Source organism: Numida meleagris, chromosome 10 (assembly GCF_002078875.1).
Source record: "Numida meleagris isolate 19003 breed g44 Domestic line chromosome 10, NumMel1.0, whole genome shotgun sequence".
Lineage (NCBI taxonomy): Eukaryota > Metazoa > Chordata > Aves > Galliformes > Numididae > Numida > Numida meleagris.
In genome coordinates this window covers 4,658,375-4,683,090 of record NC_034418.1, presented here as the reverse complement: position 1 = coordinate 4,683,090, position 24,716 = coordinate 4,658,375, and the positions used below count along the sequence as shown (strand labels likewise).

At 37.4% G+C, this 24,716-nt stretch overlaps 1 long non-coding RNA gene across 1 annotated transcript in view; it reads right to left on the bottom strand.

The window, feature by feature from the left end:
• Positions 7,106–24,716, bottom strand: part of LOC110404546 — a 94,026-nt gene continuing 76,415 nt past the window's right edge. The window contains exon 4 of the long non-coding RNA XR_002442311.1: positions 7,106–7,849. This is a non-coding gene — a long non-coding RNA (uncharacterized LOC110404546). The remainder of the gene's footprint in view (positions 7,850–24,716) is intronic.

Here is a 24,716-nt window from a genome sequence, read left to right as displayed (position 1 = left end):
GCAAGAAGCCAAAGTCACAGCCTGTTCACTAATGGAAACAGAAGAGATGGTAAGAGAAGCCACGAACAACGCAAAACATACAGGCATAAATCTTCACAAACGTAATGCCATATATTTATATATTCTGTTTACTTGTGAAGTTTTCAAGTAAGCCTTCCTGGATTCACTAATTTCACACTGGTTTCAAACACACCTGGAAGTACTATATATTACAAAATAAAGAGAGAAAATGAGAGCGTGCCTTACCAAAATATGACTGGAGCATTTATGTTTCCTGGAAAACTCTATGAAGAAATGAAATGTGACACCTTGCAGAATATATGCTATGAAGGTCCTTAGTTATAGTCAGATCATTGAGGATGATCTGAGACTTCTCTTTTTTCCTATTGTTCTTTTGTTATCAAGTTACCCACCAGGAAACCTGCAGTCAATCAGGCATAACTAGGACATTAACAGGAGTCTTCCTTGCCACACACACAGACTATGACCATTTAGCTGGCTTATCTATCTCAAGCTGTTTCAAAAAAACAAAGATATGAAGCAAACATCAACTTATATTATACATAGGTCACTCCAAAGGTAATGTCTCCTATTTATTTCCATGGAAGGTAAAACAGATACAAGGTGCACTATAACTCTATATGATAGAGCAAATTCTCAGCTACAGCGTATTATTTTTCAACATAGTCACTACCATTACCTATGTATTTTTTGCCAGTGATGAATAAGAGCCTGCCAGCCTTGCTCATAAAAATCCGCACGAGCAGACGTGACCCACTGTTTCACAACCACCATGGTGGTGTCACTGCTAGGAAAATGTTGCCCACACAGTCCACCTTACATTGGCCTGAACAGACAGAAGACAGAAGGTGCCAAATTCTCATTGTATGGTGGGTGTGTTAGGACAGTCCAGCCAACACTGGCGATGTGCTCCATGGTCTTCAAACTGGTATGGGGCCTGGTGTTGTCATGTTGAAAGTGAAAGATTCCCTTATTCTCTGGCCTGACTGGAATTTTGAGCCTTCAGCTTAGTCAGCACCTTGAAGTAGCAGTCAGAATTAATGGTTTGTCTGAGCTCCAGGAAATCCAGAAGGATCATCCCTTTCCTATCCCATAAGACAGTACACATCATTTTACCTGAGCGTTGTGTCTTGAACTTTTTCTTCAATGAGGAATTCATATGTCACCACTCCATGGACTGCTATTTTGACTCCAGCTCATAGTGATGACAACATGTCACATCACCAGTCATGATGTGATCCAGGACACTGTCACCTTCAGTCTCATATTCAGTAGGTCCGGACAAACTTGTGTACAGTGTTTTTTCTCTTTTTGTGAGAGCATTACTGGGACCCACCTGGCACAAACTTTGTGATATTCCAACATTACCACCATCTTTTCCAATGCATTGAAGCAAATATTCAGCTCCATACACAGTTCCCTGTTCGTAGTCTGCCAGTTTGTGCAGATGAGCTGATCGAGACACTCCTCGTTTCATGGTGTGACAGCTGTGCATAGCTGTCTGGAACACGACTTGTCTTTCACATCGCTGTCACCACTGCTGAAACACACCACGCACCACATCACACTGTACTCACATCCACTGTTTGGTCTCCATGAACATTCAGCAAGCTTAATTTAATGTCATTTTTCCACTTGGAGGAATTCAATGACACACCTTTGCTTCATTCGCACTTCCATGTCAGATGTCATTTGGACAGACTGCATCTCTGCTGCCATTTGTCACGTGGTAAGAAAATGTAACAGAAAATTGGTAGGAATGTTCAACCTCGACCATTATACCCTTAACATCCACCTCTGACATCGTGGGCCAACATAAAGAAAGAGGAGGTATTGCTTCCAGAGCAGATCTCGTAAATTATTAGCATCATGTTAAGTTGCATCAAGTCATTACAACACATCTCTCTTTGAGTGTTCCAAGCTTACCTGTAATTTGCAAAACATGGCTAAACATCAAGTTCCTCTAAGTCTTCACGATCTCAACATTAACACAGTGTATTTACAAATGTTAATATAACAAATGAATTATTCCATCTGAAGAGAAAACCTAGGACTAATGACAATGAAACAACTTTTAAGTTTATTGTGTAAATACTTATAAAAGCAGTACAGTATTTAATCATATGTATCAAAACAAAAGTGATTGCCACATTCTTAGTAAGACCAAATACATAACAAGTTTAAAAGAAATAACTCTACATCAGACTGACTCTACAAAAAAAAAAAAGCTGTCAGCACAAATGCGAAGGATTTGGGGGGTCTGAAATAAACTAGCCTTGAATAATGATCTTCTGATAACTTCAAATTCCAGATGATCTTTCTGAGTTCCAGACAACAGCTGTATTCTTAAAGCACCATGCACACCTATTCGACCTGCTTTTAACAATGCATGTAGGTAGTGCTACTATTTTCATATTACTTAAAATAATATCCAGCACAAACATTTTTTAAGAGAAGAACTTGAGATATCCTGTGAAGTCGTATTATAACATCCTCACACTGTTCTCAGAATATTTTTAGTGGGCATTTGTTCCATAATACAAGCACTTAAAGGCAATTTTGTAATTTATTTAGCATCTGTGGGTGAACAAAATGCATTCTTCCAATATAATATGTCTGTAATAATGTTCATGGATGAACAGTATTTTGTAGTCCAAATGCAAGGCTCCTTACGTTAGCACTGTTTTTTTGACAAGTTCTTAATTAATTGAACTCTTTGATACTGTAAGCTACAGCAGATCAACTACATAAAATGAGATGTCAAATCTTCCCTATACATCTGGCACAATGCTATTACTTTCACTGGATCTTTACAAGACATCAGATATGTTAATATTTATGGAGTATACACTGAGGAATACTGCTAGAATTAATAAATAATAAAGCTAATATTTTTTGCAAAAATAAATCATCAGATATCTCATTATAAACGGGTTGTCTTCAGTTGTAGATAATTTAGTACAGTAATAAATAACAAGAGAACACAGTGCTGATGGAATTATATTCCATTATTCAAAATACCTTGCTACTCATAAGAATATTCTTTTGTGCTCAAAATCATTGAAATAGAACTGGTTTAAAATTGAATGTACTTTCAAACAAATAAAATGAGGTTGCCCCTAATGTGTCAGCTAGACATTAATGAATACCTTTATTTAAGACCTACTGCTTTTTTGATGTACTTCAGATTCATCCTGGGGTGTGTCTTTGGCAAGATGTAGCTCAGAAGAGTCTAGCCCATTGTTCCTTTTGTCTCAGGAATAATAGACTTCTTCCTTGAAAAAGGTGTTATCTACTTATTTTAAGGTTGCCGCTGAGTCTTAACTGTAGTATTCACAAAATTCAGGCAAAGCACTTGTAGTCACCGGAGGCATAGCTATCACATAGAAGTCTTGTTCTGAGCAACTACTGACAAATTCTTGAGAAGACTTTATAAAGACCTAGCATAAAAGTGTGCAGCAGCAACAATAAATCAAAAACAAAAATATTTTGTGTATAGCAATAATTGCATTAAGCATTTAAAATAATTTTGTCTTATCTGTGACATAAGCTAGTCTCATAGTTTAGTTGGGTAAAATCTCTACCAAGCATGTTCAGCATGGTCTTTCTACACAAGGAGATAATGTGCTGTCCTCAGGATCCTGCAAAGTGCAGTGGGCTTCGTTCTTCTACTGCCCAGCTGGGATTTCCACAGAAGGTCAGAGAATAAGTATAGAAATTCTCACTGAAAGCCAAAGGGAACTGATGCTGAACTCCAATAGATCTCCTTATTTGCAAAATCCCAGTCTGTTCTCCTTGATATGGGACTCATCTTCATTGTCTTTTTATGCAATGACTATGCCTGGTATGCACTGTGCAAGAGTTAATTAACTGACAGTAACATAACTAAGAAACTGCGATCACGGATCATTGTAATTTGGTTTCAGACACTGACGACCAAAATTGAAATACAACTTTAAAACTGCAACCCACTGTCAAGCACAATGGAAATAAGAATATCAACATGAGATTATGATTAAACTCCAGAACCTTCTTAAGTAACTCATGGCTTCCTTGCTTTATTTTCTTATGCTCTCTTTCTATGGAGCTCCTAATCTATACACAGTACATGGCTAAGATTTACATATGATTCCAGCGAATCACTAAGCTCAGTTTGCAATTGAATTTCTCAGTATGTGCCTTAGTGAACTGGTTTTATGTCAAAAGCACGTAAAAAAGATAAGCCTAGACATATTTTCAGCCCACAGTAAATAAGCTAACACTATACTGTTTAGTTTTCTGTGTCTGCATCTAAATGACTAGGTGATGATTTGTTTAAGCTTTAGGGGTATTAAATACATACTGATCAAATATTATGTAAGAACAGCTTAAAGGGAAATGACACATAAAATCGATATTTAATTGATTAATTTACAAGTCAGGGACTTCTGAGACTAGAAGCTAATATAAAGTGGAAGGCATAAACTGAATTATCCACCAGGTGGATTCCATTACATTCGTATGTCTGCAAGCTTAAAATCCTGATAACACAAACAATAATGTTACAACAGAAGGTATAACACTACCTAGCCAGTCGGAAAGCAGCAGAATGTTATTTACTTCAATTGCCATTGTTTTCCACAGCTCTGTGTCGATTTGCACACAGAGATGATGAGGTTCTCAGGAATCTAACAAAATAGCTCCCTCTTTTCAATCATCATTTACGAGGTTCGGGTTCTTTTTTTTTTTTTAGTTGATTGTAGTAACACTGGTGGGAAGGGGAAAAAGCAACCCATTTACACTGAATTTTAACGATACTATTATGCAGATGAGATAAACTGCTCTGTATCCAAGAAAAACTTTTAAGCCAAATTTGCAGTAAGCAGAAAAGGAACTGAACATCACAGGTTTTTAGTACCAAGCTCCCAGAGATGCCCAGTACCCCTTTTAGTGTCCTATATAGCCCTCTACTCAAAAATCCACCCGATGCAGAGATTGTATGCTAAGAGGGACAAGAAAATCAGAGAAGCAGAAGAGAAATAGGCAGAACAATGAAAAATAAGCTTTTTTCTTATTCTTTTTGTGCTGTAGGCTACAAACGGTGTGATTATAGGAACTTTTAGAGCTATTTTCAGTGCTCAGGTAACAAAAAAAAGGGGGGTCCATAAACTTGGATTTAAGCCACTTTCCATTTTCATCTTTCCTTTATTTGCCATTGGACTCAAGCCAGCAAAGAGTGATGATGTAAAATATTGATTCTCATATTCAGAGGCTGGATCTGGCTTTTGGGATCTCTAGTTTCCATCTTCCCACATTTGAGGTTCAAAGTTCTTTACACTGATGTATAAAGTCTGTAGAAGAGAATGTGACTCCTTATTTTGAGGGATGCCTACCTGTCCTACCATAGTTGCACAAAGTCAGTTTGAAACCTATTCTGCAAATAACTGTGTAGAACTTAAGGCATACGAAGAGTCCCACTGAAATCAACAGAGCAGGCAAACCACAATGTTACGCAGATAAGCAGTGTGGGACTGGTGCTTGGGCATCTGCTTCTTCTCAAAAGATAAGATGAAGTAAATCCTGTTTTCCACCTGTGCATTGTGTGAAAAATAGAACTCAGGAGAGAAGCATCCTAAAAACCTAAGTGACAATAACTCTCCTGGAGTTACTCATAAGTTCCTGTACAATTACACGTCTAACAGCTAAAGATTACCAATACAGAACAGAAAGGGAAATTGTACAAAAAAAAAAAAAAAGAGGTATTTTTAAAGGCATAATGGAAAAAAATATAGGCTCATTTGTCTTCATTTATTTATTTTTAATTCCAAAGTGGTTATTCTAGGCATTTTTTTAATGCAGGAATTCTGTGTGTTTATCCAAGTAAGTATGTAAGCATTAATAACATAAGAACATGGACATTGTTTGGGATTAAATTAAAACCATTTGCCTTATGCATGCTCATTTCCTTTTTTACTACTCAATTCCCCTATGATGCCATCTGATCACTTCTTGAATGTCCCCTGTGCTTTTGCCTTAACAATCTTGCCTGGTAGGCCATTCCACACGTTTGTGATTCTCGGCATGAAAAAAATGCTTCCTGACATCTGTTCCGAATTTGTTTCTCTTAAATTTCCATTTATGCTTCCTTATCCTAACATCTGTGTCATTCTGAAAACGGTAATTCAGATTGACGTTATCTGTGCCATTTAAGATTTTACATTCCCTCGCTGAAAGCTACTCGTAACCATGTAGTGTTTTTGCAGTTCTTATTGATAGTTAGTTTAGAAACATTTCCTAGTTGTAATTCTCATGGTTTAGGTTATACTTTAGCTTTGTTGTTGGATTTTTATTCTCTGCTCAGGCACATTTCTTTCAAACTGGGGGCTAGCGCTGTACTCAGTGGGACCATTTCAGCCCATAGGTCTTTCCCACAGCTGTTGTATAAGAGGAAAACAAGTAGAATTTGGCCCAATAAACTTAATGCTGGTATCAAGAGGATTGTATATTATGCTAATTCCTGCTGTGGGTTTATAGTGTGCCTTTGGTAGCTCTACAAATCCTGCACTTAGGAAACATTTCAATCGTTTCTCTGAATGGCTTAAATATAGAGCTATATTGTACTGTGTGAATATTTCTCATATGTTCTGATAATTTCACCCTATTTTGTCCAGTCAGAGAGGTGAAAAGATCATGAAAACTACTCTTACGATTCTCTCAAGTCTACAGAAGAATTTAGGACTAATTTATCTATACCTTCAAAACCAAATTCAAATCAGACTGGCACTCAAGTGTGCTGTTTTACCTGCCCTTAATGAAACAAATTAATTCCAAGAGATGAACTGTCAGACTCCCGACAAGCAAAGCAATTAACAGCATGTTTAACAGCAATTAGAAAACAGTCCTGTTTTATATGGCTTGTAATTATGGTTCAAATTTTAAAACATACACTTTGTAATACCATGGAAAAAAAATGGAAGTAGAGCAAAACAATAGAGTAGCTGATTAAGTATGGAATAGGAGTTTATGCTGAATAGAAACATCAGCTATTGATCCCTTTTTCTTGGTAGCAAAAAGGTATAACTCATACAGAGCTCTGTCTTGTGTCATAACCAAGATGTATCCTTTTGCTTCCAAAGTAAACAAATTAGATTATTTGAAATCTTAACATCAGTTTTTATTGAGGGGCAGAGTTATTTTGCATTATGTCTTTCAGGTTACATACTTATGGCAGGAAAGAAAGGTATCCCAAAATGGCTGATAATCTGGGACATAAAAGAAATTCCTGTACTTCCAAGTTGTGCTTCCTGCCTTACAGAACAGGCCTGGGCTACTGACCTTGCTCTAACTAAGCCTCTTCCCTGATTAAAAGGTAAGATTTTTTCATGGTTATATCATTTTAAAGCCTATTCAGATGTGATAACATTTTTGCTCCTGTATCTTGGCAACATGATTTATTCTGTTCACACTGAGTGTTGCAGTCTCAAAAAGCTGTACCATCTGGGTTGAATTAATAGCCTACCCAGAGAAATAAATGAGAATGGTCTGCTATAATTAACATGTAGGTAAAGTATATTTAACAGATTATTATAATTAATATGTCAGTTACCGATTTCATGCTAAACAGGGTTGCAAACACAAGATATTAAGATTAGTTACCCTCTCTGTATGTGCCTTGAAAAAATGCAGCAGAAGAACAGATCTACACGATCAATAGCATTGACCTTAACATTAAAAATATCAGATATGAGATTTTAAGTAAAGAGAGGCAATGTAGCGCATTATGGAACAGCACTAGCAAATCGCTGGTTTCAGGAACTCAGAATTAACACCAGTAATACTCAAATCTGACCTGGAAAATAAAAATAAGTAAAAAAATAAATAAAGGCATGAGCGGTTAATTCAAACACTACTGAAAGCACCCATCTACAAAGATGGAGAGGACAGATCTGTTTCTTAAAGCTGTCTTGGTTTGCATTACATAAAATGTAACATATGTTAGAAAGCCAAAAGAGATGTGGGTTTGATCAAAATTCTGTAGCGCTGCCACCCACACAACATAACAATATTTTGGTAGGCTTCTTGGAAGACACAAAAGCTGGTTACGTTTTCACAGGTTACTAAATTCCAGCGGCTGATCAGAGTGAGTTCCACAACATCAACGATCAACCATGAACATAAAGTCCCATTTCTGCAGCCATCTCACAAAATGCATCACCTTTGTTTAGGCTCTTAGGGACATTTTCAGCTCAGCTGAATGTAACGACCTTGCCAAGAACTATTGGGCAAACAATTAAACTTCACTATTAATATTTGTACATCTTTCTTTCTTACTGTATAGTAGGAAAGCCAGAAACACACAGGCAACTGAAGATTAATATTTGAAGGTAGTACTATTCTTTAGCACAAATTAAATATATTTCAAAGAAAAGAGGCTTCCAACTGCCCCCCACCCACCATTGCATAATTAGGTCTTTTGTGTCTCCAAATTATCTTTAAACTGATGTTATTATAAATCTTGTTTATTACTGAAAAGACTAAGGGTCATTTGACAATGGCGTTAGGCACGGTGCAAGCAAAATACGTTGGAGAATCCACTGAAAATGTCTTGCAATTTAAATAGAGAAAACAAAGAGGAGATGAAAGGGGCAACTTAAATTCAAATGCAGTTAGAGAGCCAAGGGAATTGTCTGCTTTATCCTGACTTCCACTTTATGCACAGACACAATAGTTAAATGAAATACAGGAGTAATATTTTTAAACACATTTGAGATGACAGAATCATGAAACACTTATAAACAAGGCTCCAGATATTAATGCAAAGAAACCTAATCCAGACACCACTATTCAGCATGTAGGTCTCTTAGAACAATAAGGAAAAATATATTGAATTTAGGGATAAGCTTATTCATAAAAAAAACAACAACAGAAAAACAACCCCTGAGAGGTCTATTTCCGGTCTCTAAGAAATCAAAGGCCAAAACCCAGGTACCTTAATCTGGCAATGCTATTCAGATGAGCTGTGTTTGTTCCACAGTCAGTGCCTCCTCTTTGAAAAGTGGAGAATTATTATCCTGATTCAGAACTGCAAGGCTGACATTACAATACAATCCATATTAAGTAGAGTTCCAGTACGGTTAAAATAAGGTATGACACAACTATGGCACTTGAACCGTAGGAGCAATGACAGTCTCTGTACAGAAACTGAAGACCTCCAGAAGCAAGGACAATACACATTTAAGGAAAAAAATGTTTATACTTGAAGAAACACCAACCTAAATGAAAGTAGAGTAGTTAAACCAAATAAGGAAGCAGAGGATAACAGAACATCTGAGAAGCAGCACGATAAGCTCAGGTCACAGCACACAGCCTGCTTAAACACTGAAAGCTCATCAGGAGCTTATTCAGTTGTTGCTTAAGACCAACCAAGTTTTATGGCATTATTTCAGCTGCTGGAGGGCTATGTATTTTTTCAGTGAGTACCTTGGTGCAGAATCAACATTGTAAATGTTCATGTTAGAGTTTCCCTAGCTGCAACCATGACCAGAATGCCTATGCAATTTCATATTTGATTTGCAAATCGTATTCAATTTACAATGCTTTTAATTCACCCACAACTAAAAGTTGGAAAAAAGAAAGAAAAGAGAAGTAGAGGCCATCCACTCCTTCCTAGATAAAACACCTTTTCAGGAACTCTTTAGCATGCATTGGTAGGGATGAGGTTTGTATGAAACACAGAAGCAATAAGGTATCAGCAGTCGGTACTGTGAGGGCGTTACCCAGATTTCCCATCAAATTTCAGATCCATTCAGGCAACAATAACCATTATTGGGCATTTTGGTTTTCAGTCACTGCTGCAACTCTCAATACAAAGGGCTGTGAGTGACCTGATTGAGCTGTAGGTGTTCAACAGCTGAGTTCTACTGAATGCCTCCCATAGTTTTCAACAAATCACTTTCTGTAACATTGCTGAGGAAACCAGAATTGCAATACCTGGAGGATCTAAAATAGCATCCTCAGTCAGGTGTACTACTTATTGCAGGTTATAGAAGACAAATGATGCCAAAAGAATAAGAAGGTACCTTTACAAGTGACACCTGATGCTGAAATAAATATTTGAAAGATGACCCTTCTGGCACCAGAAGCCATTCAATCCATGTACAACTTTAGCAGGCAGCGATCTTATTCTGACACCCCCCTAATTTCATCGAGACCTAAGGGAGAGCAGGGAGAACGGAGTTAAACACCTAGCAGAACCAAAAGAAATCACTCTTTGTTATAGCTGTTTTCTAAATTAGAAATACAAGTATATATTAAAAAACTTGACCACGGTTTTGGACCACACATTCAATGCCCCCACAGCACCTACAAAAATATCCCTAATGCTTTGGCTTTCCAAACATTCTTAAAACATAGGCCACAGTTCTGACAAGAGGATTTTGTCCTTAGCTCTCTCTGTGTGCTGGCTCAGGGGCAGGTTGGCACTGCAGAACCCTGAGACTCTCATCAGGCTTTGACACTGTCAGCCTTCCAACGGGTGCTGCCAGGTGCGTGAAAGTTCCCTCCTTTATCTCCTTCTGATGATGGAGCAACAGGGGTTAGCCATGAGAATACCTGCATGTAAATTAATAGCAAACAATCCCACAGACAGAGCAATAAAGGCCCACAGAATGCACTCTGCATTGTGAACTAGCCACTCACAATATCAGTGCTCACTCACACCTGAGGCTGTAGAAAAAAAACAGATACAAGTCAGACTTGGTGCCCAGGACTAAGGCACAGAAGGAAATGATGACACCTACCAGCTGTGCCCACTGTCCTGGGGAGCTGCATGGCTGCTGCCTGGCAGTGACTAACAGAGATGGAAGACAAGCCACTTAAGATGCTATTTGGTTTTGAAAAACTTACTCAAGTCAATGCTCTTCAAATATATTAGCTTCCATCTTTAAATCAATATACACACTAAGATCAACAGTTATAAATGGGGACAGAAATCCAAACTGATTATAAGATTAAGGTCTGGTCTTGCTTTATTTTCTTTTCATAGACAAAATTTGTGTCATCTTCATTTCCACAGCAGCTAAGGATACCGAACTTCAAGTGCCAGAGCTTAACATACTGAGCTGGTCATACAAAAAAAATATTTAACATTCTAATTGAGCTGATCTCCTAGTGCACTATATTTACAGTGCACTTGACAAAGAAAATGAGTGTTTTTTAGGACTAGGTTTAATTTGTAGGTATATATATGGGGGTGTGTGTGTCACTCTTTCACTCATGCAACCAAAGCAGCTCTACTAATAGTGATTGCCAGACTAGGGTTGAAAATACAAATCAGTAGGTAAGAGGGTATTCAATATGGAGTATAAATTCTTTTACACAGTTTTTTTATTATTATTTTTAATAACAACTGCTTTCATCGCTTTCTTTTTTTAGGGAAAAAGCGTAAAAATAAATAACTTATAGAATGACCTTTAGGAGCATATTACCTGCACATATTGCTAGCAAATAGTTGAAATGTGGTATATTGTCTTGTATAGTTCAGATCAGGGAAAATCTTTTTATATGTACATACTACATACATAAACATCTTTCCAATAATACCGTGTCAGACAGTTTTATAATAATGATGAATAGCACTAAAACTGAAAATATCTTCTGTACTTAGTTTTCAAATTATGAAGCTTGCTTATGCTAAGCATTTTTTTCCTTAAAAAGGAATACTGCAAAATTACAGAATTATAGAAGCCTAACAAATTATAAAGGTCATAAAAATAATTAACCTGAAGAAATTGAAGTATTCAGTACTACAGCATCTAGAAGACATCAAGTACTGGGCTCTGTGCAGGCTGATCTAGTGGTTGGCAGCCCTGCTGCAGCAACAAGGTTAAGTGGCACATCCTACTTATTTCTTTGAAGAAGTTTTGTCGGCTCTCCAAAGAAGCTGTTCTGCCAACGTGTACAAGAAGTTCAGTACTGTGCATTGCATTAAGTATATCCACAATACTGGAGCAACATGGAGCATCACTTTGTGACCGAGCAGCAACACAGCTGCCTCTGTTCACACCTTTTAATTAGTACAAGTAAAGCTATAGCATTTCTAGCTCCCAGCAATAACTTGCTTTGTTTTCTTTTCTCTCTTTTTTAAATCAAATGTGATTTATTACCTTTTCTGCAAAAGTACCAATCATCATTCCTCACTATTAAAAAGTCTCAGTGATGAGGCCCAAAAACTTCAGTTGTCACAGAAACTTGAGTCATTACAGCAAGAGTGCTAAGTGCTTACAAACAAAAGCTGAAATTAATAAAAAGGTCTAAATGGTATTTAATATAAAATAGAGTTATCCCAAATTAACTGTCACTCTTGAAAGCTGTTGCTTTCCACAGCAGATGTGTTCTGCTGTTTCACAAGAGATAGAGCAAAGTGCAGTCCTCCAAATAAGGAGCTCTGTTATGACAAAGATTGATATTTTAATCAGGACACAGGCTCTTGGAGTCTTGAGGTTTAAAAGCACTTTTCTTCCCTGAAGTGGAAAAAAAAAAAAAAAAGCTATCAGATGGCCTAGAAAAAAAGAAAGACAAAAAACCCAACAAACAGAAGCTTCAATATCTGGCATTATATTTTTGACATAATAATATGCTGGTCAAAATTCATTATTTTGGCACCTTGCTCTATTTCCAACATAAACGCACAAAGCACATACAAGTACTGCATTTCAAAAGAAATTAAGAGATAAAGTCAACGCAGACAGGACAAACTTGGTGTTCTTCATTCCGTTCACTTAAACCATTCCTGTTTCACAGGAGTGATGTTACCTTGGGAAACAAAGTACCACAGCCTCACCTGAGTAATTGCAGCCTGACCACACTTTTAAAGGCCTCTGAAAATACGCTCTTCAGCTAGCATTTAAAAGGGAAATGGAATACTTTGTGCACTCGTGTTTTAGAAAGGTTTGTTGTTTCGTGTGAGCTAACAGGTATGCCTAGGGCTTTTCTGAGGATGTGATTGGGACTCTGAGAAACTCATTTATTCCATACACTATAAAACCAAAGGGGAACGGAGGGGCAGTGCTAAGCTCTGCTTGCTGGTGAGAGTGGCAGAACCCTAGGAAATGGCATGGAGCTGCATCAGGGGAAGGTCAGGTGGGGGTTAGGGAAAGGCTCTAAGGCTCCAGAAGGTGGTGGAGCATGGAACAGCTCCGAGGACAGTGGGCACAGCCCCAGGCTGCCAGAGCTCAGGGAGCGTTGGGACAGTGGTCTCAGACATTGGGGTTGGGTGGTCCTGTGCAGAGCCAGCAGCTGGACTCAGTGTTCCTTGGGGGTCCCTTCCAACCCGGGGTATTCTATGATTCTAAAACAACAAGCTTGTTAACCTGTTAGCTTATAATTAAACTGCAACGCTTCCTCCTTTTTCGTGATGGAATTACCACAATGTACTTCAGAATGGTTCCTTAAAGTGGATTAGTTATCCCTAAAATGGTGTGCTCCAGGAAACACTTTTTGACAGATATGTTAGATTTGATCAAACAGAATTCCTTCTGAATTGGTGGAAATTCAAACCTTTAAAGCAGCACATTTTCCAGAGTTACATACAAAGAAATATTATCTCAGAGTTCAAGTACAAAGTGTCTCTGATTAAATAAACTGGGTATTGTAATTTGTATGAATCTGTAATATTGATAGGTAATGTTCTATTGTTATAAATGACAAATGACTTTAAACATGCATAACAATAAGACATTACTAACTATACTGTAACTTTTGTCAGGCAGTAATTTGCATTTAATAATTTCAGTCATTTCATTATTCAGAATTTGTGTTTTCCCTTTTGGGCTCTTTGACTGCTCTGTTCCTCTGAGCTTAGGTTACTTTTTCAGTGCAGCAAAATGTTGGGATATAATGGTTAAATAATGTGAAATTGCACTGACGCCAGTGAAATAAAAGTGAGTTTTACAAAATCAAGTTCCTTCCCTGAACATAATAACAGTAAATTTCTAGTGTCCTGTAGTGCAATATCCATTAGATTTATTATGTTGCAATTCCCAATCCCACTAGTTCTGCCCGAGGGTGAGTATATTACATTTCATCACAGTTTCATTTTCTCCTACAGATGAGAAATGGGAATGCTATTGCAGTTATGTAGCATGCATGTGTTAAATCTGATCTCTAATAAAATCAAACACATCACAACTCACAGCACTTTAGCACAGCATCGGCAAAATGAAACACCATCTGTCATCATGTAGAGACTGCCTTATTGTAACACAAAATCAAACTGCTCAGTGTGAACATTGTTATTTAATAAATGGGTAAATGGAAACTGATAATTATGATCTTATTTATTTTAAATGACTGGTTAAAGCTGCATTATAACTTATCAATTAGATGTATGGGCATTACACTAACACCAAGAGCAGGCATCCGTACACCAGGTCAGAATTGTAAATGCATTTAGTGAAAGAGTGAGATAAATGTGATACACACACTCACAAAGACCTGCCAAAATCTAAGCTAAGAATAGGAACAATGAAGCAAAAAAAAAATCCATTGTCCGTACTAATGTGACAATTGCAGTTTGATACAAAAACAGCTGAAGGCTGTGTTGTTAAAGAATAGCTGCTTGCAGCAAGCTGGGAGGTTTGAAGATGAAATGAACATGAAGCTATGACATTAATGGACTGCAATGCTAAAGGTTAGTCATCCTCCTAATACGAGCTGGATTTCCAGGAGCTGATAGTTTGGCCTTTTTAATTAATATCAGACTGAAGAATTATGTGATATATTTGCTGTTAGTGAATTAATTACCTTAAAGAAAAATGCTTTTGTCAGCTAAACTGTTCCTTTCAATTGGCATCAGCAGATAAAACAAGATTTCATGTTTATAATTAGAAGAATCTGGATCTGACAATTTTAATGCCAATTTCTACTAGTCTAGGTTATAACAAATTGCTGTTATAACAAAAATTTGAATCATTTACTCTCAAAAAGCATTCTCCATACCTAGAATATGAAGTTTTCCAATAGCTATTACCGTTTCTGCAAAAATGATAATGTGTTCAGAGGAAATCTTAATAGTCTCATTGCCCTCGTATCATATTTAAAGGTCCCACGAGCCTGGTAAGATGTCAAGAGAAGTGTCCAATACAGGAGCACTCTCATGGCATGATGTCTCAGGGAACAAACAGAACTCCAGTGAAACAGTGCAGCTTTATCAATGCAAGGGTTTTCTCCATCGCAATCATATTGTGTCACGGCTTGAACAACCATTAGAGGCCCAGGAAAATTGATCCATATATTTGCGTTTATTAATATCCTGCTGATTCAGGACTCGTTATTACAGAAAAACATATATATCAATAATCGCATTATTTACCTGTTCCGTTTTGGATTTTATTGCTTTAAGAGTTTTGTTTTGTTTTTCTGCGGTGTATTTTTTTTTAAACAAATATTTATAATTAGTGCTCGCCTTAAAAACCATTGTATCCTGTTCTGAATATGCTATCTATGGATCTTGTATATAAAAATGGGTACAATCAGTAACAGAAATGCATGATTTCTAGAGTAAAAACGGGATCTGTATGCAAGGTTAGATTGTCTCGCATTTATGAGACTGCAAATGCAATTTTTAAAAAATGGATGGCCCAACGTATAGAGTCTTAAAAAAAATTCTCAGCATTTAAGATTGTAAGAATCCAGGCAGTTATTACTTCAGCTTTCCTTGTTCTCAGACCTTGAAGCACCTACATATTTCATACAGAAATACCTACCAGGCAAGACTCCAATAAAACTTAGGCACCAAGTGGTAAAATAAAAACAGTAAGTGTCCTTTATCCCGTGAATTCTCAAGGCACTGTACGACATAGTCATTTACCTACCACTGAAACGCAGCCACTTGCAGTGAGAAACACAGCAGCTGTTTAACAGCCCACATTAACACTACACAGCAGTCTAGGACAGGCGGCGAGGAAGAATACCCTATTGAGATGAAAGTGGAAAGAGAAATTACAAAACCTAACTATAATTACCAGGGTTGGATTCGGGCCAGGAAACAGTCACGATAGTATCTTGAATAACCACAATAAGTCTGTGAGTTGGTTTTATAGCTCAGCCAGGAGATGGCATCTCAATCGGCACAGAGCTCTCTACCACCACGCTGGGATGTTGCTTTTAGTGGAGAGCAAAAGGGAAATCAGGGATGGAGTATCAGCTTTATGCATAGCTGTCATGGTTCCTGCTGGCTAAAATTAGATCTTGAACATTAATTTAATGTTGAGATTTTCTGTTGATTATATCAGATTAGGAAATTACACAATCATATATGAGGCTTTAGAGAATACTGAAATATTCTGCATGCAGAGAACGCTGATATACTTTCGGAATGTGCTTCATTTATTAAAGCACTTATACAAGGGAGCCCTCAGAGAAGTAACTTCTTTCCATGGAGACTCTGGAGGGTTGGTTGCAACGAAATTACATATGCTCGTGTTTTTAATGATATTTAAAGTATCATGCATTATATATTACTTTCTACATTTAAGATGTTCGCCATTATTTGGCTTATTTTGTACTTAATTTTGCATTTCTGATGTGTAATCTTTCTGCAAACAAAACATATTCTATAAAGAAAATTCACAGAGATCACATTTCTGATTTTTTCTCCAGCAAAAATAAGCTCATATAGCATTTTCCTTTACTGACATGTCTGCTGCAGGCATTCATTCACTGAGAGCTTGTTTCTATCAACTCAAAGAATTTACCTTGGCCTGTAAATAGTTGCAGTATATCTACTATTGAAGTAGATATTGAGTGCCTTCTGTCTGTTCTCATGTCATATATAATTTGAATCCTTACAGCTTTTTTCTTTCTCTTTTCCTTCAGAATTTTAATACCTTGTTTTATTTCTATGAAAATTATGGAAATAGTGTTTAAAGAGATTTTTATAGGGCTAAAATACTCAGCTCCTCTTACTTTAAGTGCTAAATAAAGAGCCAGCAATTACACAAAATAAATTTAAGAACTATTTAGTTTTAACTGCTCATCTTAGGAAAGCAAATCATTATGTAAATACACTGAACCAGCTTTTTACATGGCCTTTCTTCATTTACATAATAAGAGATGCTAATCAAAGGTCAAGAAATGGCAGCAAATCTTTCTGTTGCAAGCAGAGTCGGATAAGGCAAATTATGATGGCACTTTTAGTTTAAGGAACTGTTTTGATCTGCAAAGAGTTTTCAATTATTTTCAAAACTGTGCTTTTAATACCCATTGAAAACTAGGCTGTGCTGTTCATCAGTTTCCTGTACTAGCATTGCACTTCTAGTACACCTAGATTACAAGCAGGAAGAAGTACAGCTATTTCAGTATTTTAACTTTAAACACAATTTGAGAGCTATGAAAAGGATAATGACTGAATATTTGTACAACTTGTTCTACAAGTGTAATGCCAGGAGTTGTTCAAATCACTGTAATACAAGCTTATTCATAAGCAAAATCTTACCCCTCTAAGGAGTGAAAGGAGATAAACGAGTGCTTTTACCTTCTCTTCCTCCCTCTCTGGCCCTACAGACCGTTCTAACCAACCCAGCCAGGTTGTCACAAGGCAACAGCCCTTCAGCCATCCTCATGAAATAGTTCCTCAGTCTGGAACTGCACCAGCTACACATCGATCAGTTACCCTCCAGTATATCCCACTGACGGTCTAGCTAATGGGTTAGAAAGATCACTCTGATACACATTATTATCTTCCGAGTGATGAAAGAGCCATTTTTTTTTCCATGATATAATAGGGTAGGAAGGTAACATGTAGGACGTATCATACCATGTCACTGCAAACTCTTCTCATGTGGATTGAGGTGTTTAACCATAAGCGCAGTCAAATATTAAATTGCAGATTTATTAAAAGTATGTGTTTACATTCTACAAAGAGGAACAAATATTTGTATTCAGAATAAAATCTGTTTTGGAAACAGGGGAAAAGAGTAAGAACTGAAGACTTCTGATCATGCCAGATTTCCATCTGGTGAGTATATTCCACCACACTGTTCAACATCACATTATCCTCTGGACACTGAGGATCAGAAATTGCCAAGGAACAGCTCCTTAGTCCTTCTCTTGGCTCTTCTCTCTCTCTGTTAAGTACTGGCTGCTATTTATTGAACCAAGGCAACTTATTCTTCCCAAACCTGTTTACCTGGCATCCCTCACTGGCTCTGCTGTGCCTGTCTACTTCTACTTGCCATTTGAAAACCCTTGCCTTCTAATCAAATAGCTCACTTCACTTTTGCACTTCTTTCCCCCCTTTTTGCTTCAGATAGCAACCAAAACCGCAGCCAAGACCCCAGCACTGATTTGCTGGTGACAATCATTGTAACGAGTATAAAATGACACAGAGAAAAGCTTCTGACATTTCTCTGATTCCCATTCGGCCCCTGCTGATCATCTATCTCACAAACACATGTAAAAAAAAATGCAAATCTGAACTTTACAACTCCGATTATGCCTGGCCTGGAACATATTCAAATGCTGGGCCCTATTTTTATTTTACAGCAGGTAAGGGCACAGCTTATATTTACCAATGTGGTCAAGGTAATAAAATCTCCTGTTAGAAACACCTCACAGATCATTTGCTATCTTAATTTCTGGGTACATGACAGACAGTATTTATCATTTACAGTGAGAAGGAAAAAACCTCTAAAGGCTTTTATACTAGCACCTGCTCCTGCTATGACACTGTGAAAAAAAACTGATATGGGGAGATATATATATATATATATGAAGCAGCGTTTGATTCTCATTTCTGTTTTGTTCTGAGAAACAGAAGCTTACTAAGATTTCATACAAACAGCTAGCATCAGTTTTACTTAGTCTTAGATACAGAGTCATACCATGCTTTTGCAAATGAAAATTTAAGTTCTTGATCAGAAAAGTTCATGGCTGTTTCATTAGAGATTGTCAAGAACTAAGTTCAGCCTCTGTACAATCCCTACAAGTATATTTGTCAGTGCTGGAACTCGTGTCCAATTCTCAGTGTTCAAGGTGAATGTTGGCAATGAAGATCGTATGAAATCAGCAGATAAAGATGAAGAATTGTTATATCTGATTATTTCTTCTGAATTCTCAAAAACATACTTTTTCACACTAAAATAGAGCATAAAAGTTTTTACCCTGTATGTAATGAATAGAAGAGTAGTCATTGTGGATCATGAGTGAGAGCAACCCAACAGAAAGAACCATGACTACATGAGCTCAGCCATCCTAATGGTACTAAAGCATCTTGCTTGAGGCTTCCTTTCCCATTATGATTGCTTCAGCCAAAATACTCCAGTGCGCTTAACGCACTCTAAAAACATTGCATAGCACCCTAATTTTAAGTCTATGACTATCTACTGTGTTTTCCTCCTTATTTCTAAAATCTCCTTTAAAATGTTTGCTACTACAGTGAATGAGTTTGATGCAGCGCAAACTGCTCAACAAAGTGATTCCTACTTTGGTTTGCTTCAGATGAAAGAAATGATTGCTTTTGCTTACCTAAATATAGTGCTTTGGTGCATGCTTTTATAGGGTAAACAAAGGCAATGGCCCTACAGGTTTGAGAGTACAGAAAGCACTGCTGAAGCTTAAAACTGTAACCCTACGTTTATAAAGCTCTCCTGATGTGCAGATTCTTATTTAGAACTTCTCAGCAGTAGCTGGAGAATTCAAATTCCATAATCATTCATAGAAACACCAACCAACCACTCTACCGTGTATAGAAATTATGTTTATTTGTGCGCTCCAGTTTCTTTTTAATTTCTAATTTTGTTAAAATTAAATTTAAAGGATAGTATCGACTGCTGTCACTGCTTTCCATTCTTTTAGTGTTTATAAGTGTGCTCTCACTAACATTGGCATTCCTCTGTCACTTATTTCTTCTGCCTTCTCCAACAATGACAAGCACAAACCTCATGCTCCTGACACCCTCTAGCATATGGAAATATCTAATTTTAAAAAACTGGAAACTGATGCAGAAAGATTTTAAATTAGATCATCCTGAAAATCTATAACAACATCAGAAATTAAACCCAGTGCTCAGAAAACATAGTTATGGGGATCATACTGGAAAGCAGACAAACAGATAATGCCTTAGACACAGAACTATCCTAGCTGCAGTAGAATATTTACTGTTTGACCTACAGCTCACACACTCCACTGTCACGTATAAATCACATTTTTGCAATACCAGGAGATTTCACTTGCAATTGCAGCAAAACCTCGTTATAATAAACTGGCCGACAGAATACTTCTACCTCACAGAAAACTGGTGAAAAGACAAGAAAACATTCCTCACCCATTTTTCTTATTCAAAAATTTCCAACAATTTTAGTTGTAATCTTTATATGATACATACAGAAAGATGAATATATTCAAGCTGTAGAACACAAAGTCAATACCTTTCCCACATATAACAAAGTAAGCCACGTCTTCTGTTGCCTGCATGCACTTTTGCACACTGATTTACAGTTAAACTACCACCACAGAAAACTGAAATAATAACTTCTCAAGCACAGCTCACATATTTCCAACCACTTTCTTGAGAGGTGGCTATTAATTCCCCTCAGAGGATATTTGATGGAAAGCAAACTGGTTATTTTTATGAGTTGATAAACTCATGACTTTAAACTCTGTTTTCTCAATTACTGATACTGTACAGGTACTGTACATTTAATTTGGTTCTTCGTTTGGAACTGAGTTGAAGAATAGCAACCACATATGTGTTAAATTTAATCACACCTACCTTCTCATGGGAGTTTATTACTCAGCAAAATGATTCATTTAATTGTATATTAAGAAGTTGATTATTCCCACAAGTAATACCTTTTCAGCTGATGTGTTAAGCTTCAGTCTGTCCCTGGCAGAGAGAATCCTTTTTGCAGAAAAAGGAAAACAGCTTTGGGGGATGAAATGACTAAGTTTGAGAAGGGGATACTGGTGTTCTGCTCTCACGATGCCTGCACGCACAGTACTGTTTGGGGACCAGAAATAGAAGGGAAATTGTAATGGCAGGGTGTTGTGAGATGATTTCCAACCTGGAAACTTCTTTGTTCTGTGAAACAGTAACCTTCCCCTCTCTGGATGTCTCCACTAGAGAAGATCAACATCTGAAAAATCACAAACTACATACCAACATTTTTAAAACATACCAGCAGATGCAGGACTCAGCTCCCCAGTCCTCAGACACAGGCTGAACCACCAGGCAAATCATGGGGGTTTTGTGGACTGAGTGAAGACTTTTACCTCCATGGACAGGTGGCACTTTAGATCCTTTTGGCAAAAGTATGCCTTATGACTACACTTACATCAAATATTCCATATGTCTAGCAGTTTGAACTGTTTCATAATCAGAGAACTGGAGCTTTGACAATCAGGCTCTGCTGAGTCAGTGGAGCCTCTACACCAATGACATTGCTCTCAGTGAAGGAAAAATTGCCACGAGTATTTTGTACCCTTACAACTCACTTGAGCTGTAGACTTGATACTTGGGGTACACAGAGCTCAGCTTCTGAGAGCCCCTTTTAATGCCATGCTCCCTCCTAACAGCAGCTAGCGTAAGGCTCAGCAAACTGAGAGAGCCACGGTCAGCAAGCTGCCAGAAAGCTTTTCCCAGAAGTGTGCAGCCTCACTTCAGTGTTACCCGTTATCAAGACAATCCTGAAATTAGGAGAGCTGATGGCAGGGCCCTGCACACACGAGCAAGGCTACAGCAACCTGTTTCAATTGGCATCAGCTAACCCAAGTGCACAGAATGTCCCGGAAATGTTGCTGGGCTTCAGCCCATGCTGAAACCTGAAGCCGTATCTGCATCAAAAATACCTATACATATGATAAGACTCATTTTCTTAAAAGCTTGGATTTTTTCAAGTACATATTTAAAGATACATGGCTACCTGGAAAGGAAATCACACCAGATAGAACTAATATGCTACAATTTCCAAACCTTTCTAATGAGTTTGATGGGAGTACATGAATCTCTCATTTAAATCTGTAAGACAACAAGCATACTGAATATCTCGCATTTGCAGTAAAACCTGAATTGGACTACAAAACTGTCAGCAGGTAAAATGTTTTCTTCTCTATGACAAGAGTGGTTGATTGCACAGAGTTTGAAGAATGAGAAAAAAAAAGCAAGAATTAAAATCAAAGTTTCCAGTAGGTGATGAAAGAAATGCTCCAAAAGAAAGGGTGAAGCTTTATTAACTGTTATCTTGAGAACAGAAATTTTCATCCAGCTACAGATGGGACTTTTAATTCCAGATAAATGTTCCATTTCATTTAATAGTCTTAGAAATAAAGAAGAAAATGTAGGCGAAGACACTTCTGAGGCCAGCTTTCCCAAAGGCCTTTAAAACTTAGATATGGGGAAGCATGGTAGGAGGATAGAGAAAAAGAACATTCTGGTTTAGCTACAAGAAAATTAGGAAGGAAAACAGTATTGCCTCTCTCCTAGTCTTAAACTGTGCTACACAATCCAGGAGGGTTTTGTGTTTCAAAGAGGATGTTAAGCAACTTTGAGCTGACACCATTATTCCCCTTAATACAGTTTGAAGGTGGTTTCTGAAGGGACAAAGCATTTGATGTTCTGATTTCAAGATGTGAGAGATTTTTCTTAGAATCTCAAAGTGCAGGATGACAGCCCCAGAAAAACTGATAACGAAAGCTAAAGAACAGGGGATTTGTTCCTTCTGGACACTTAAGCCTATTTAGCAAGCTTTCCTAATCTATGAACTCAACTATAGACTAGAATATAATATACAACAGAAAGAAAATGGAATTTAAATGTCAACAAAAGACAAAATGCAATTTACATGAGGTAGGTTATAAATTTGTAAAAACAAATTATTTGTTCAGAAGCTTTGCAGTGAACCAGGGAGCACAAAGGGCAAGAATCTCTGCTAACCCTGAGTGCAATTCCCATCAGCTGGGACCTCATCCTGGTCTTTAATCATTCACTATGCTTATTTTGGAAGTAACACAGTAGGAAAATGTGTTGATAATCCCTGTGCTGTGTTCCTAGGCACTATGCCACCTAATATGTTCATAGCTGTCATAGAGACACATACATCATCTTCTCTTTGACACAGGTCCCAGGTCACCCATTCACCTTCGAGCTGGTTGTAACAAGAGAAACATTTTTACTCTACACTGTCCTCCTTTTCAACTAAAGTTCCACAAATTTGACATTTAATTGCCTAACTATGGGTAATTTAGATGCTTTTAGAGTGTATTAAGAAGTATGAGTGAAATGGTAACCCCAAAATCATGAAATCAAAACAACATTTAAGCTAAATTGTAAGCCTTAGCCTATGAGCAAGCTGCTTACCTTCAAGCATCAAAATGGAAGTTGAAGACCACCTGAAAAACTAAATTTTAATTGAGAAGAGACAGCAGAAGGAATTTAGGTTGCATGGATTTTAGAAAGGTCACTAAGTCTCTCCTTCCTCCTCCATTCCCTTTCTGCCCTTCTTTCAGTCTTTTATTTCCCTCTGCACCAAACAATTGAAAAGAGCATTTGGTCCGAAGTCATTAAGTATGGTATTGGGGTGAGCCACATATGTGGATAGGGAACTGGCTTAAATGTCACAGACAGAAGCTGTTTATGAGACAGAGCAGTTTGGGACAGAAGGATTAGTGGAATGCCACAAGAATCAGTATTAGGCCCATTTTTGTTCATTTTATATATCACTGACCTAAGACATGAAATATGTATGAAGGTGAAGAAATTTGCTGATGAAACAAAACCAGAGAATAGAGCCACTAAAGACAAAAACAGAACAGCAATAAAATTCTGAATGACAAATAGACAAGGATCACAAGCTGATACTGTTAGTGGCTTCACTGGCATCTGCAATTCATTGTAAAGAAAGATAAGGTTATGAGATTACAAAAAAATAATAAAAGGTAGTGCTCCCTCAATAGCCATATGCCACAAAACATTTAACAGGAGTTGAATACAGTCTTGGTACTGGAGAGAACTTTCAAACCATCTGCACAAGGATTAACAGTATTTAAATTAATAAGGCAAGAGATTCTAGGATAGATACAGTAAACAAAAGTAGGACTTGGAATAAATTGTCCTAATACTACATCGGGGACTTGAAGCCACATTTGGAATGCAGCCACAGTCCTTGTCCCCTTAGTATAAGAAGAATATTATGAAAGTGAAGATACTAAAAGGGCAATCTGAACATTACAGAAACTAAAAATTTATTTCACTCTCCAAAGGAGTGAGCAGCTTGTTACGCTTCAAAAAAGAAGAGATCCTAGGAGATGGAAACCTTTTTGAAATGTACAGAATACTGACAAGAGTACGGAAGAAAGAATACATCTAGAGTGGAAAAACTGTAGTGAGTTGAATAGAATTGGGAAATTTTTTGCCTCAGTAAATGTATTTAAAAATTACATAAAGTGGAGAGAGAACATGCAAGCATGATTTTGACCAGCATTATCTGAACGTCTATCTCAAGCCATGGTCTGGATCTCTGGATGTCACAGAGCTATTCTGCTGTATTGAAAGGAATTTCACACCTTACCACGTGGGTCACCCCGACAGATGATGGTGAACACCAGTCACCCAAAGAAAAGAAAGTAATAAAATTGACACTAACTCATCTAATCCTACTGTCCTAGCCCATATTAACAACACCAATACTGCACTAACATAACCCCGTTAATGAGTTACATAT